Here is a 12725-nt window from a genome sequence, read left to right as displayed (position 1 = left end):
CCCAGCACTTCCCTTGGGCGCACCAGAGGTGCGCAGTGGCCGGCCAGACTTTCGCCCCTGGGCCTCGCGAGGCCTTGGGGCGGAAGTACCCTTCGGAGCTGGACGCCGGGTCCGCGTCGGACCATGACCGATCCGGCCGCCGCAGTCTGGTGGGGGGGCTATTTAAGAGCCGCCCCCAAGAAGGCTAGTCCTTCTTTACCTTTTGCAGCGGTTGGATGCGTGTGGGGGTCCGCGTTTGACCCCCCACCCTCTCCTTTAGTTAGGCTGTAGGCATAGCACTTGCGGAAATTGAGATATAAATGTGACTTGAAGCAACAGGGGGGGGGGGGTCCCCAAGGCGGGACCCCCGGGAGGACACTTGGGATAGGATCCTGAAGCTCTGAGCCAACGGCTGTACACACCAGATCAAGGGGTAAGGGAGCTCAGATCGCTGGGGGGAACAGGGGCTCCAGCTCTTGGCCGCCCCGTTACACCCCGAGCCTGATTGGTGTTTGGAGGGGAGGCGGAACCCAAAGCATGAGGACAAGGTACAGTGTAGTCAGGGTAACCGCCCCTCCTAGGGATACAGGTGAGATATGGGTCACCTGTGTGGTCCAATGGTGGTTCAGGACAGGAAGGGATCCTGTCAGAATTGATTTATGGTCACAAAAATGCTCATGATATGTAAATATGAAAATGTAAATGTGATAGGTGTTTGGTGAGTTATTCTGGTGATATCTAGTATGCTTAAAAAAGTTATAAGATGTTTAATATTTAAATAAACCACTTCCAAGTTGTCGGTTTGTGTATTACTGGTGGGGGGAAGTGTGGGCTGTCTGGAGGCCTCCGGATCCTAATCTGCTGGCGGAGCTGCATTCAGTGTGTTCATCAGCCGCAGAGCTGTGTGCTTGTCAGCTGATGGAGATGCATTCAGTGTGTATTTATAAGCTGGTTGTGCTGTAGTAAGTGTGGGTTTATCAGCAGGTAGAGCTGTATTCAGTATGTGCCTATCGTTTGGCAGAGCTGCATTAAGTGTTTGTTTATCAGCTGGTGGATCTGCATTCAGTGTGCATTTATCACCTAGTGAAGCTGTATTCAATGTATGTTTATCAGCTGGCGAAGCTGCGTTCAGTGTGTGTTTATCAGCTGGTTGTGCAGTATTCAGTGTGTATCAGCTGGTGGAGCTGTATTGAGTGTGTACAGTGTACAAGGGTAGTAGTGGTGAAAGCGTTGCACCGGACGGACAAGGCGCTCCTCGCACAACATACAGGGTCACCTTTGGAGGCTTATCAGGGCCTTTACCTCTTCAGTTCCGATCACTGGACCACTTAGCACTCGCAGATACCAGGCTCAGTGCTTACTTCCTACCTACCTTCATATCGGTTTGCTGCTACCTCTTCCCTGGCCATACAGGCCCAGCCTTGATAAAGCCACTTGTGTGACGAAACACGTGTTGGCTGTTTTCTGCAAGACGATACTAACCTACGACAAACTTGGTCTAGGAATAAAGACACCATTCAACACCAACTGGGAATCAGCGTCTTTTTCTCCGCTTCTGGATTCATACTACCGGAGATACTCTTCTCCCATCACGTTTCTGGACTCTTTACCTCTGTGTGCCTTGGTCTTTTTTACATTTATACATTTTTTGTATTGAGTGTGTGTTTATCAGCCGGTAGAGCTGCATTCGGTGTGTGTTTATCCGCTGGTAGAGCTGTATTCAATGTATGTTTATCAGCTCGCAAAGCTGCGTTCAGTGTGTGATTATCAGCTGGTGGAGCTGTATTCAGTGTGTGATTATCAGCTGGTGGAGCTCTATTCAGTGTGTGTTTATCAGCTGGTGGATCTGCATTCAGTGTGTGTTTATCAGCAGGTGGAGCTGTATTCAGTGTGTGTTTATCATCTGGTGGATCTGCATTCAGTGTGGGTTTATCAGCAGGTGGAGCTGTATTCAGTGTGTGTTTATCAGCTGGCGAAGCTGCGTTCGGTGTGTGTTTATCAGCTGGTTGTGCTGTATTCAGTGTGTATCAGCTGGTGGATCTGCATTCAGTGTGTGTTTATCAGCCGGTAGAGCTGCATTCGGTGTGTGTTTATCAGCTGGCAGAGCTGCATTCAGTGTGTGTTGATCAGCTGGTGGAGCTGTATTCAGTGTGTGTTTATCAGCTGGTGGAGCTGCATTCAGTACGTGGTTGTCAGCTGGCAGAGCTGTATTCAGTGTGTTTATCAGCTGGTAGAGCTGTATTCAGTATGTGGTTGTCAGCTGGCGGAGCTGCCTACTGTTGGAGTTGTCCCTTTGACAGCTCTACAGTCAGTGAGTGTTGGCCGGTTGGCGCTTCTACATACTATTTGATCTAACTGCATAAAGTTTGAGTTGCCGAGTTGGCAGATCTGCATTCAGTGGGGTTACTGGGTGATACCACCACGTTCGGTTAGGGTGGCCTCGTTGGTGGAGCTGTGGGAAGCTGGCGGTGCTTAGCTAGCACACCGAATTTAGTATATTTGGCCGCGATGCGTTCAGTGTGGGTTTACCAGTTGGTGGGGTAGCATAGAATTGCATCTTCCCACTTCGAAGAGGCGCACTCTTGTTGTATTTATAAATTGGGAGGCCAGTTGGTGCAGTCCACATATTTTTGGGTCCTTCCACTTCCTAGAGCTGTATTCAGTGACTGTTTTACAGTTACTTGAGCTAAATACAGTTGGAATTTCCGGGCCTCCCTCTTGGCAGAGATGCATTCGATGGATGGTACATCCTATTCATTCTCTTAGGGTTTTCCAGCTGATAGAGCTGCATGCAGTGGGCTTGCTGGTTGACACGCAGCATTCCGGTGCTTGCCCAGTGGTGGGATGGTACAGCCCGTTCGGTAGGGGTTGCCACGTTGAGGGACGGCGCAGCCCATTCGGGTGGGGTTGCCCAGGTGCTAAGATGCATTCCGTGGGAATCGCCCGTCGCTCCTCCTCTCCCAACCGCTGGGTACTTCACTCTCAGTATCACTCCAGCCTCCTTCTCGGGGGCGCAGCTCCAGCAGGGCCCCTCTTCTCGGGGGTAATGGCGTGTCCCCTGCTGTTACTGGAGGCGCTGAGGATTGCAGGCGCAGCAGGCCACGCTTCTGCTCACAGGTTTGTGGCCACGAGGGCAGTACTGCGGGCTGCACTAAGCGCTGATGCTGAATCTGCGACACGCACACGCGCTTCTCCCTGAGAGGCCAGGGAGGCATAACCGGGAGCGCTCGGCACATCACCGGCGCTGAGGCGACATTGGGTGGGCAGACGAGGCCAGCCGCCTCAGAAGGCTATGGAAACGACCATACTGCCTGTGCTGCCGCAAGTGCACAATCTCAGCAAGGTTGAGTGTTATTAATCGTCAAAATTCAACGTGTGACTTACAAATTAACGTGTTAAAAGATTCTTTCCTAGAACAAAAGAAAAGAGGCCCCTGTTTCCTGTCAAACAAGGGTAGATATCGTCCAATCCCCATAGCCAAGGAGAGGAATAACTGATGTTTAAGAGACAAATTGGAAAATATTCTTGAGGGCTCAGACCCTAGCCCTGGCCCAGTGGGTCAAAAAGGACGGTGATTTTTTTTGGACCCCAGGAGAAGAACGTTCTTGGGCTCTCCTAAAACAAAAGACTGAGGAATGTTGCTGATCACTCCCACTACAAAGAGTGACCAAGATTCCTAATCACCCCCACAACAAACAGCAACAAAGGTTTCTGATTACGCCCACAACAAAGAGTGGTGAAAGTTCCTGGATCACTTCCCTCAGCAAACAGTGGTGAAGGCTCCTGTCACAAAGTCCATTGCCTAAAGGCAGGGACTCAAAACCACCTCTCCACAAGGCTAACAGAAACATTCTGAAGACTGTGTGCGCACAAGGAGAAATGTTATACTGACCTGGTGAAAGAAACCCACAGACTTCTTACTAAGAAGTGTTAGGTCAGGATTGAAGCTCAAGAATAACTTTCTTAAGGCGCTCAGCCAGCGGGCAGTGGGAGAGGCAATTTCTCACACTAGACCAGGGTTCATTTTTGCTTGACATTGGCCCCTTCTGTGATCAAGGTCATTAGCACTATGACTGGCAGGAGCCAGATACATACCTCAGATGGATGCTGGGGACTGCCAGGAAGAGAGCAGGCAAGATCTGAATAGGCTTGGAAGACGGTGTGAAAAATTGACGTAGTTCCTGTACTTCTCGAAATTCCCCAAATTGCTCTAAATTTCCTGTTGTGCAACTCTGTGACATTTTTTCCATGCAAGAGGCTCATTCACGCATAAAATATCTTGCCAGGAGACATTGTTGTTTGAACCAGTCTCTCACCAGTATCTTGCTAATTTTTTTACCTGAAGTGCACACACGCATAAGAAAGTCACACAGCATACTGTCAGACCACATTTGGCACTAAAAGCATCATTTTGTGAATTATTTCTATGGCATTTTACTAAATTTTGCAGGAAACAAATTACACAAAATCACCACCCTTAGTCTCCTGGAATCTCCTGGCCTGGCTAGGCAAGGCTGGGAAATGATATTAAAGTTAGTTTGGGCACACTGGCCCAACCCAAGCTGCAGCCACCTGCCCCTTCCTCTGGGATCCGTCGGATCAGTGAGTCTACTGCAGGTTAACATGCAGCCTGAGCTGCGTCTCCGAGCCCAAAGGCACATCCAGAAGCAAAGGCATCTCAAGGTGGCTGCAAGCCTTGAAGATGTGATTATTATGTATCATCCTTCTGAGATGAGAATGTTTATCGCCATCTCCTCCTGGGCCTGTCCTTCGAATGTGCAGCGGTGTTCAGAAACGGGTGAATCAAAAACCTGCTGGAACAGAGAACTGAACGCCTCTTCTTGACAGGTTGGAGGGCAAACACTTGGCCGTTGAGGACAGCGATTTACTAGTGGCTTGTGGGTGGCACAGCGGTGGATGTGAATGTAGGAAACTTATCTTAATAATCAGAATGTTGATGTCTGGGTAGTGTATTTGTTGATTAATCTTTGGATAATATGGCTATTGCATTTGTAGTTTACAATTAGTTATTACTTTTGCATTCATTTATCAACCTCTCAGATCCTGGCTGTTTTCATGTTTCTGAGAACATCCATAACATAGGCCAAACACCCAAAGCAGCTCACCAATTCTAGAATAAAATATTTATTTTTATGACTTTTTTTCCCTAAAGATCACGTGAAGTTCAATATTTCCTATCTCTATATTGCGGATGGAGGGCAGGTTCTTCGTGCATGTGTCTTAAATCATGTAGTAGTTAGGTTTTTTATTTCATGTTATGCCCTCAGGCTACAGCACCAACATGTAGGTTCTGCCTGGGCTCCATTTTCCCACCAACGGTTCCGGTCTCCTAGGTCCCACTCCACACCGCAGTACTCTATTACACTATTCATCATCAGCATTTAAGATTAGACATACAGGGAATGGGGACACAGAGGATACTACACTCCTCACTTCTTACAAACAACAAAACAAAGAACAACCATTCTCTTGCAGAAACAATACTGCACAGTCATTCATAAAAATCTCCAACATGTCTAGCTTACACATCCACCCAATAGCAACCAGTTAAACTCTCCAATAACCACCCATACACAATAAATGGAATTCACAGAAACTCTGCGATGGGTCAAGACATGAGGCTTCCTCCACCTTATGATAAACAAAGCAATGAGGCAACAAGTAGGTGTGACTACCATTGCACAGCAGTCCCAGATGTGAAAGTCTTGCAGCCTTATCCAATATGAGTCCCTACTACCAAATGTCTGCCCACTCACAATGACAACATACAACATTTCCGCGTGCAGGACATGTCATCACTGATGCCCTGTCACATGGCAGCCAACTACAGGTTTCCTTGTGATGCCCAAGTCTGCACACTCAAGGCACACAGCACAACAAACCCTTATACTTTTTCCATCTTCAACAAGCAAAACAAAATTACCCACAAGGGCAACACACACTCAAGCACACCCTCAAGTGCAGCCCAGCTCTCCAGCATAACCCATACTCAGTCATGCTGGCTGGCCAAACCATGATCAAGTGCCAGGTGGAAGAAAGCAGGTAATCGGCACCTAGTGCCCTGCCCTCTGGAAACTGCACCAGAAGAAGTCTGGATATCTTCAAAAACAACATCAGCCTCCAGTAGATGCATACTGAAACATTATTAACAAAACACAGCAGTCAAACACAAAAGCAGTCCAGCATTACAACCATTGCTACCATCCATATCAGCAAGTAAAGAAGTACTCTCCTACAGCGCAACAGAACTACCTCAAACAGTATCATTCGAATGCAGCATTGACCGACTCCAATATACTCAATTGACTAAAACACACCACAAAAATCACACACATACTATGCCTCCTGTGCCACTCACATGTCAAATCTTCCTATGTTTACAGAATGATGACTGGTCCCAGAGCACACACAGACAACATTTGTAGCTATCACCCACACCATCATGGGATTCTTACCCTTGTAACCACTTGCACTGGGATACTTCATGCCTCTCACTAAGGAAACCTCGGGGTACTCACCATGCAGCTTCTCATGACAGGGTGCTAATCTTCCCCACCTCAGCACACCCTGGGGTACTCCCTCATGCACCTTCTCCTGACCAAGTACTACACTTCCCCCAACTGCGCCTACCGTGGAGTATCCCATGCGCACTACCTCTAGCGAAGGGGTACTGCTCTTTCTCCAGTTTGTTGTCCCAAACACACAAATATACTGCACTCATATCTCTTGTGATGGGTTACTACTCTTCCATACATCCATGACACGTGGTCAGCCGCAACCAGCACATATCTACATAACAAAATACAGATGGGTACCGCACCCTCTTCCCCACACTGCTAACTAGGCTCCATCATATCAAAATACAAAGACTCGTAAGTAACTCCTCACATTGTACTTCCAAAACAACCTAGAGGGGATAATTTAAACTTCCCAACCTTTCTTGCAGTACTAAGCATACAGCGCATCACAATCATTATTAAACTGACATTCTCAAATAACAGAAGTCAAGTTACACAGACACTTACTAATCCAAAACATGCATCACCAATAAGGTATAGTGGCACACGTCAACACACAAGAATCGCCATCCAAATTATTCCTAAATTTATAAACCTCAGTTAGTGGGTAACAAGGCACACCTCTTAACAGAGGCACATCGAATAATACAAACTCCATGAATAGCACATAATGCTGCTGATTAATTAACTGAATGTCATATTGTAAAATTGCAATTGGACACATGCCAGGAAGGTGATGTTTTGACTCCTCATGACGTCAGGACATATTTTACTCTCCAACAATGCAGTCTGATTTCTCAGCAGAGCAGTGACTGGGCTTGTGATGTATAAGCGCAGCACTTGTGACTTCGCCTTTATTGGGAAATCATACTGCACAATCGCCAAGGCTTCTCTTTATGTGATCACCATCATTGATTTTATAACTGCCTAAAATTCCATGGGTCATTTCAGAATTATGTTTCCTATAAAGAAGGTTTCTTGCCTCTTCCCACTGTCTCCACAGTGCTGCCCTTGTAACACTGCCTCTGTAGTGATGTCGATGGGCTCAGGACTATAAACGGAACACATCACCTGAGGCACAACTCCCCTCTGCTGGCTCCTTGCCAGATCTTACCCACCCTCCTCACCGGGCTCTGCCTGCCCAGAAGCCTGCTCTGACGCCTCTTGCTGTTGGATTTGAGGGTGGTAAGCCCCTAGCTAGTGCTCCCTGGTTAGAGGGCCGTCTTGCTTCTCAGGACAGGCCTCCTCCTATACCAGGAATGGCTTCCAACTTCCCTGAGAGTCTTGGTGCATTTTCATGCAGGCTTTTAATAACTTGTCCCTGATATGCTGTACTTGGAGGGCAGGGTCTTCATACAGGAATGTGGACTAATTGAAGTAGAGATAAGTTGATTACTTCCTGGTGGGCCCTCAGGGTACAGGAACAGTAGGTAGGTCCTGTCAGAGCTCCATCCCCCCCCCCCCACTCTTCCTGTCTCACAGCAGTCACTCCGACTCACAGACCGACATTCCATCACAGAATTCACTCTCATCATTATAGACACCAGCTCAGACATACAGGGAGTGGGTACACAGGGTACTTCAGTGAGCTGCTGATCCTTGCACATCTTAGATGGCGGGAACCAGATGAGTACCCCAGCTTGAGCTCTCCCCACTTTAGAAACAAGGAGCTGCAGACAGGTCAGAACCACTGGGAGCTCCCTGATAAATAGCAGATGAGAGCCTTTGATAAATCAGATTGTTCCTACCTTTAGAAGGTCTTATCACAAAGAGATCAGCATTTAAACTCTACTCCTGGTTAAATACCTAACCAATGGAGCTCCCATTGGACATTGGACATATGATGACGTTTCTGTTAGTGGACACTCTCACAGCCAAATTGTGAACTCAAAGGATGGACGACAACGGGTAACCAGACAGTCTTAGAATCAAGCTGTTACACTCGTTCTGGGTTGGGCAATGCAAGCGGCTATTACAAGGCATGATGAGGCTTGAAAAGAAAAAGCAATAGTTTACGGAGGCAGGAGCTGACCACACTACTCGCTTGTTTTTTAAGTGATTCTCATGATAAATTACAGCTCAGACGGTCTGAACACTGGCTGCAGAGGAGGGGAACTGCCATGAGCACTGGCAATAGAGTTGCATTCAATGACGTTCTTTCTGATGACGAGCAGCTTCGTTTTACTCGAATTGTGTCTAAGAAAATGACAGCACATTCACCAATGAGCCGCCTCCAGGCAGTCTTTCAATCTCGTGACATAGCAGGACTTTTCCACTTAGCCAGTTAAGGAACTGAGAGTTGTCTGCACATGACATTACTTTACAGGCAAATTATCTACAGTAGGTAGACAAGGGACAGATCATGTACATGTTAAACAGTTTGGGGACATAGCTGGGCCCTGTGGGACTCCATATGGTACATTGGCTTCCTCAGACCAGCGCCCAGGTCTGCGGCACCCTTCTAAAAATATTGAAACCATGTTCATAAAGTGCCACTGATCCCTGATCCTGCTGGGCACTGCGCAGGGACACCATAGTCGAATCCCAAATGCGGTGTTACACACAATAAACTGGATTATGGCTAGCGCTACCACAAGTGCAGACTCTCTTCTTTGTCACATATGAAATCCAACTTGATAAAAAATGATCACCTCTGCTTACAACTACCTTCTTCGCCTCTTTACTCGGTGCAGGGAGAAAAGTAACAAGCAGGTAGTCTCTGGTGTCTCTCTGGCTAAGACTGGCTTTCTTCTGGAGAGGTGAAACTAACATTTTTACACAGGTCTTGCACAATTCCCATAGATAGTCTGGCATTGATTATGTCTGGAAGCCAAGTCTTGTGGTACTAGGACAAAATTGAGACCGTAGAGTAGGTTAAGAGACTGGGGGTAAGAATTATGAATTAATAGAGGTAATGAAGGGCAGGAAAGATCTGCGTGTAGAAATAATTTCAATGAAACATATTTTTTTGGGTTTTCACTGCTTCTGTCTTTGTTTTTAAGTGTAGCAAAACACTTCTGCCGTGAGTTGGCCTAACAGAAAAGAAGGTTTTTTGAGTGTGTCAGAACATTTCCATTAAATTGGTATTGATCAAGGAAACTCTGATGTTCCCAGGGCAGATACTTCCTGCTACCTCTACTATTTTAAGGCTGTGCAATAATAACGCTGAAGCAAAACAACCATTTGTAGCTGCCTTAGCTCCCCCCAGAACAGCGAAGTCAAGATATCAAGAAAGTGGTTCCCGAGAGGAACTTTGATATCTCCCGAGGGAAGGAGGTGTTGTCCGGCTTTCTCGGCCAAACCTGTGATTAACAGGTTATTATATGCTAATAACCTTTTAGAACATTGTAATGCTGGGGGCTCCATTGAAAACAATGGAGTGCTGCGGGCTTTTACTGGCCGGTAAAAGCCCGCAGCGCCAACATTCCAATGTTCGCTTTGTTCACAGCAACAGCTGTGAACAAAGCCTCACGGAGCCCGAGGGGATTTTAATCCCCTCAGGCTCCGTGAACATTTTTTTTTTTAATAGAACATTCTGCCCTGAGTGGCAGAATGTTCTAATAGCCTTAGAACCCGCCGTAGCGGGCTCTACCGGCTATTAAAGTCCCTCTCGGGCATTTAACGCGGAAGCGGGCCTTTAATAGCCGGTAGAGCCCGCTACGGCAGGTTCTAAGGCTATATTCAGACTGCGATTCTTGTGCGCGGATTTTAAGAAGGGAATCGCTCTTTCTTAACTAACAGAAGCAGTGTGCAGTTGGATACTGAGAGCTAACCCCTGTGTTGACTCCGGATCTTTGGGGCACAAGAAATGACCCCTTCCCCTTACTACTAAGCTGCGACAGTTCAGCAAGGTCCTGGTCCGAGGCTCTGGCCTTGTGCTTGCAGCTGCGTGGGTCACATGTTTAATCCAGTAATGTGGGGGGTCAAATACCCAAACCTGCTTGTGGGGTCACATATCCAGACCTGTGTCTGATATTGAATCCTGCGTGTGGTGTTGCATATTAAGCATAAATTGTGTGTGTGTGTGTTGGTGTGCCGGGGGTATTTATTACATCCCGGCCATGCTGTAGATATATAGGCCCTAATTACGACTTTGGCGGTCTCCCATGAAGACCGCCAAAGCCGCGGGTGCCAGGAGCTGGCAGTCTTCCGGCAGTACCTGTGATATGGTGGGTGGATTTCCGCCACACTTTTGGCAGAAATCCAGCAGTAGTGGTGCTGGCAGGCAGAGGCGCTCTGGCAGTACCACCAACAGCCCCACCCTGCCAGTCGGACACCGCCCGCCATATCACGGACCATGATATGGCCTGGCGGTGTCCTGCTGCCGGGGTGCTGACGGTGGTGGAAGCACCCCTTCCCGTTCCCTGCCGGACGACCTTATCCTTAGAACAGGTAAGGTGATCGTCCGACAGGGGAGTGGGGTGGGATGTTGGGGAGTGTTGTGTGTGCTTGTTTGAGTGTGTGGTGTCTGTGTGTGTGCATGAATGTGTGAATGTGTGGTTGTATGCGTGTCTGAATGAATGTTGAATTGTGTGCATTTCTGCATATAAGGGTGTATGGTTTGAATATGCGTGTTTGGATGGGTGTGAGTATGAGTGTATGAATGTTGTTGTGAATGCCTGTATGGATGTTGTGAATGCATGTATGGATGTTGTTGTGAATGCGTGCATGGATGCGTGTGAGTGGATGCATGTATGCAAGTGTCGTTGAATGGGTGTACGCGTGGTGCGTGTGGGTGTCTGTGTGCGTGTGTTGGGGAGGAGGGGTCTAGTGCTTGCTGGGAAGGGAGGGGAGCTGACTACTAGTGACAGGGAATGAATTCCCTGTCACCAGTAGCCTTTCTGCCATGGTTTTTGTGGCGGTTCTACCACCGCGGAAACGATGTCGGAAGGTCGGCTCCTAATACCGCTGGGGGCCTTCTGTTGACTGCAAGGTCAGAGATGATCATCTCCGGCCCATCGGTTCTGACAACCATAGCGTTATGAGTGTAGATGTGATGTTTCAGTCTGCACCAGCAGCCTGTGGGTGACTGCCAGGGTCAAAACGACCACTATAGTGTTCAGCTGAGTAATCATACTCTCTACATACATAAGATGGAAATTTGGTGGGTGGCACACTCATGGGTGTGGGGTGTGCCAGCTACATCACTTCCTTCATTTAACTTAAAAAAGATGTACTGCTGGGTTGATAAAATAATTTAACTTTCTAAAAGAATGCCACACGCTTGAGGACATTTTGCCATCTCCATGTAAGACCAAATCGTGGCTTGTCAAATACCAACTTTGTTGCTTAACTCAGGAAAATTTAAACAAATGTTGGGGCTACCTCATAAACGTGTAAACAAAAGATGCACTTTGTGCAATCTTTGCAGTCCCACTATTAGGATTCGAGCACCATGCGTTTAAAGTCTGCTGCTAAGAGGAGTTTCAAAGCCTCGAACTTTTGCTTCTAAAAAGAGTTTAAGTGGGAGTGTCGTGCCGGTGACATTCTAGAAGGGGGCAGTTTTCAATAGCAGGGAATCCTGAGGCAGTGGCCACTGCAGGGGGTGCTGTGCATGGGGGGGTGGGAGGGGGAGTTGCAGGAATACAGCAAGGTTTTTTTATCGACCTACAAAAATATTGCATCCATTACATCGCCAGCCATTACATTCTCAAGTTAAGTAATTTTCTACTCGTAACACCACATCTACTTACACCATACTCGCCTTGCCATACAGCGAGTGGTTCACTCTTGTGATTCAGTACTTCTGCCAGGCAATGTATCGCATAAGATATAGAGACTACTGCCAGGGCTGCCGATCTGTACAGAGCGGTGTTGTGTCTCAGGTGTGTGCTGTGCGCTCAGGTGTGCTGTACGCAGTGCTTGAAATGGAAAAATGGAAGTGCGGGTACTCCGTGCCAGAGTACCTGCTTGTTTCTTGAGAAGTGCAGGTACTCTCCCTCTGAAAATAAACAGGTGCCGGTACTCAGTGCCAGACAGTACCGGACCCATTACAGCACTGGCTGTACGGCAGATGCTGTGCTGTTCTCGGAGGTACCTGGGTTGCTCTGTGTGCCGCACGATACTGTGCATCAAGTGAACTCTGTGTTAAGCGCAGGCGTTGCTGTGCCTGAAATGAGAGTTGTGCGCAAGAGATGCTGCAGTTGGGGTGGTGTGCTGCGCCCTGGACTTGCTGGGCCTGGGCGGAGTGTTTTGCTATACCCAAGT

At 47.8% G+C, this 12725-nt stretch overlaps 1 protein-coding gene across 4 annotated transcripts in view; it reads right to left on the bottom strand.

Moving 5' to 3' along the window:
• The window catches only part of SGCD (sarcoglycan delta), a 788612-nt gene that overhangs the window by 542391 nt on the left and 233496 nt on the right, over positions 1 to 12725 (bottom strand). The window lies entirely within an intron of this gene.

The sequence above is a fragment of the Pleurodeles waltl genome, chromosome 7 (genome assembly GCF_031143425.1).
Source record: "Pleurodeles waltl isolate 20211129_DDA chromosome 7, aPleWal1.hap1.20221129, whole genome shotgun sequence".
NCBI lineage: Eukaryota > Metazoa > Chordata > Amphibia > Caudata > Salamandridae > Pleurodeles > Pleurodeles waltl.
This window is presented reverse-complemented; position numbering and strand designations above follow the sequence as displayed.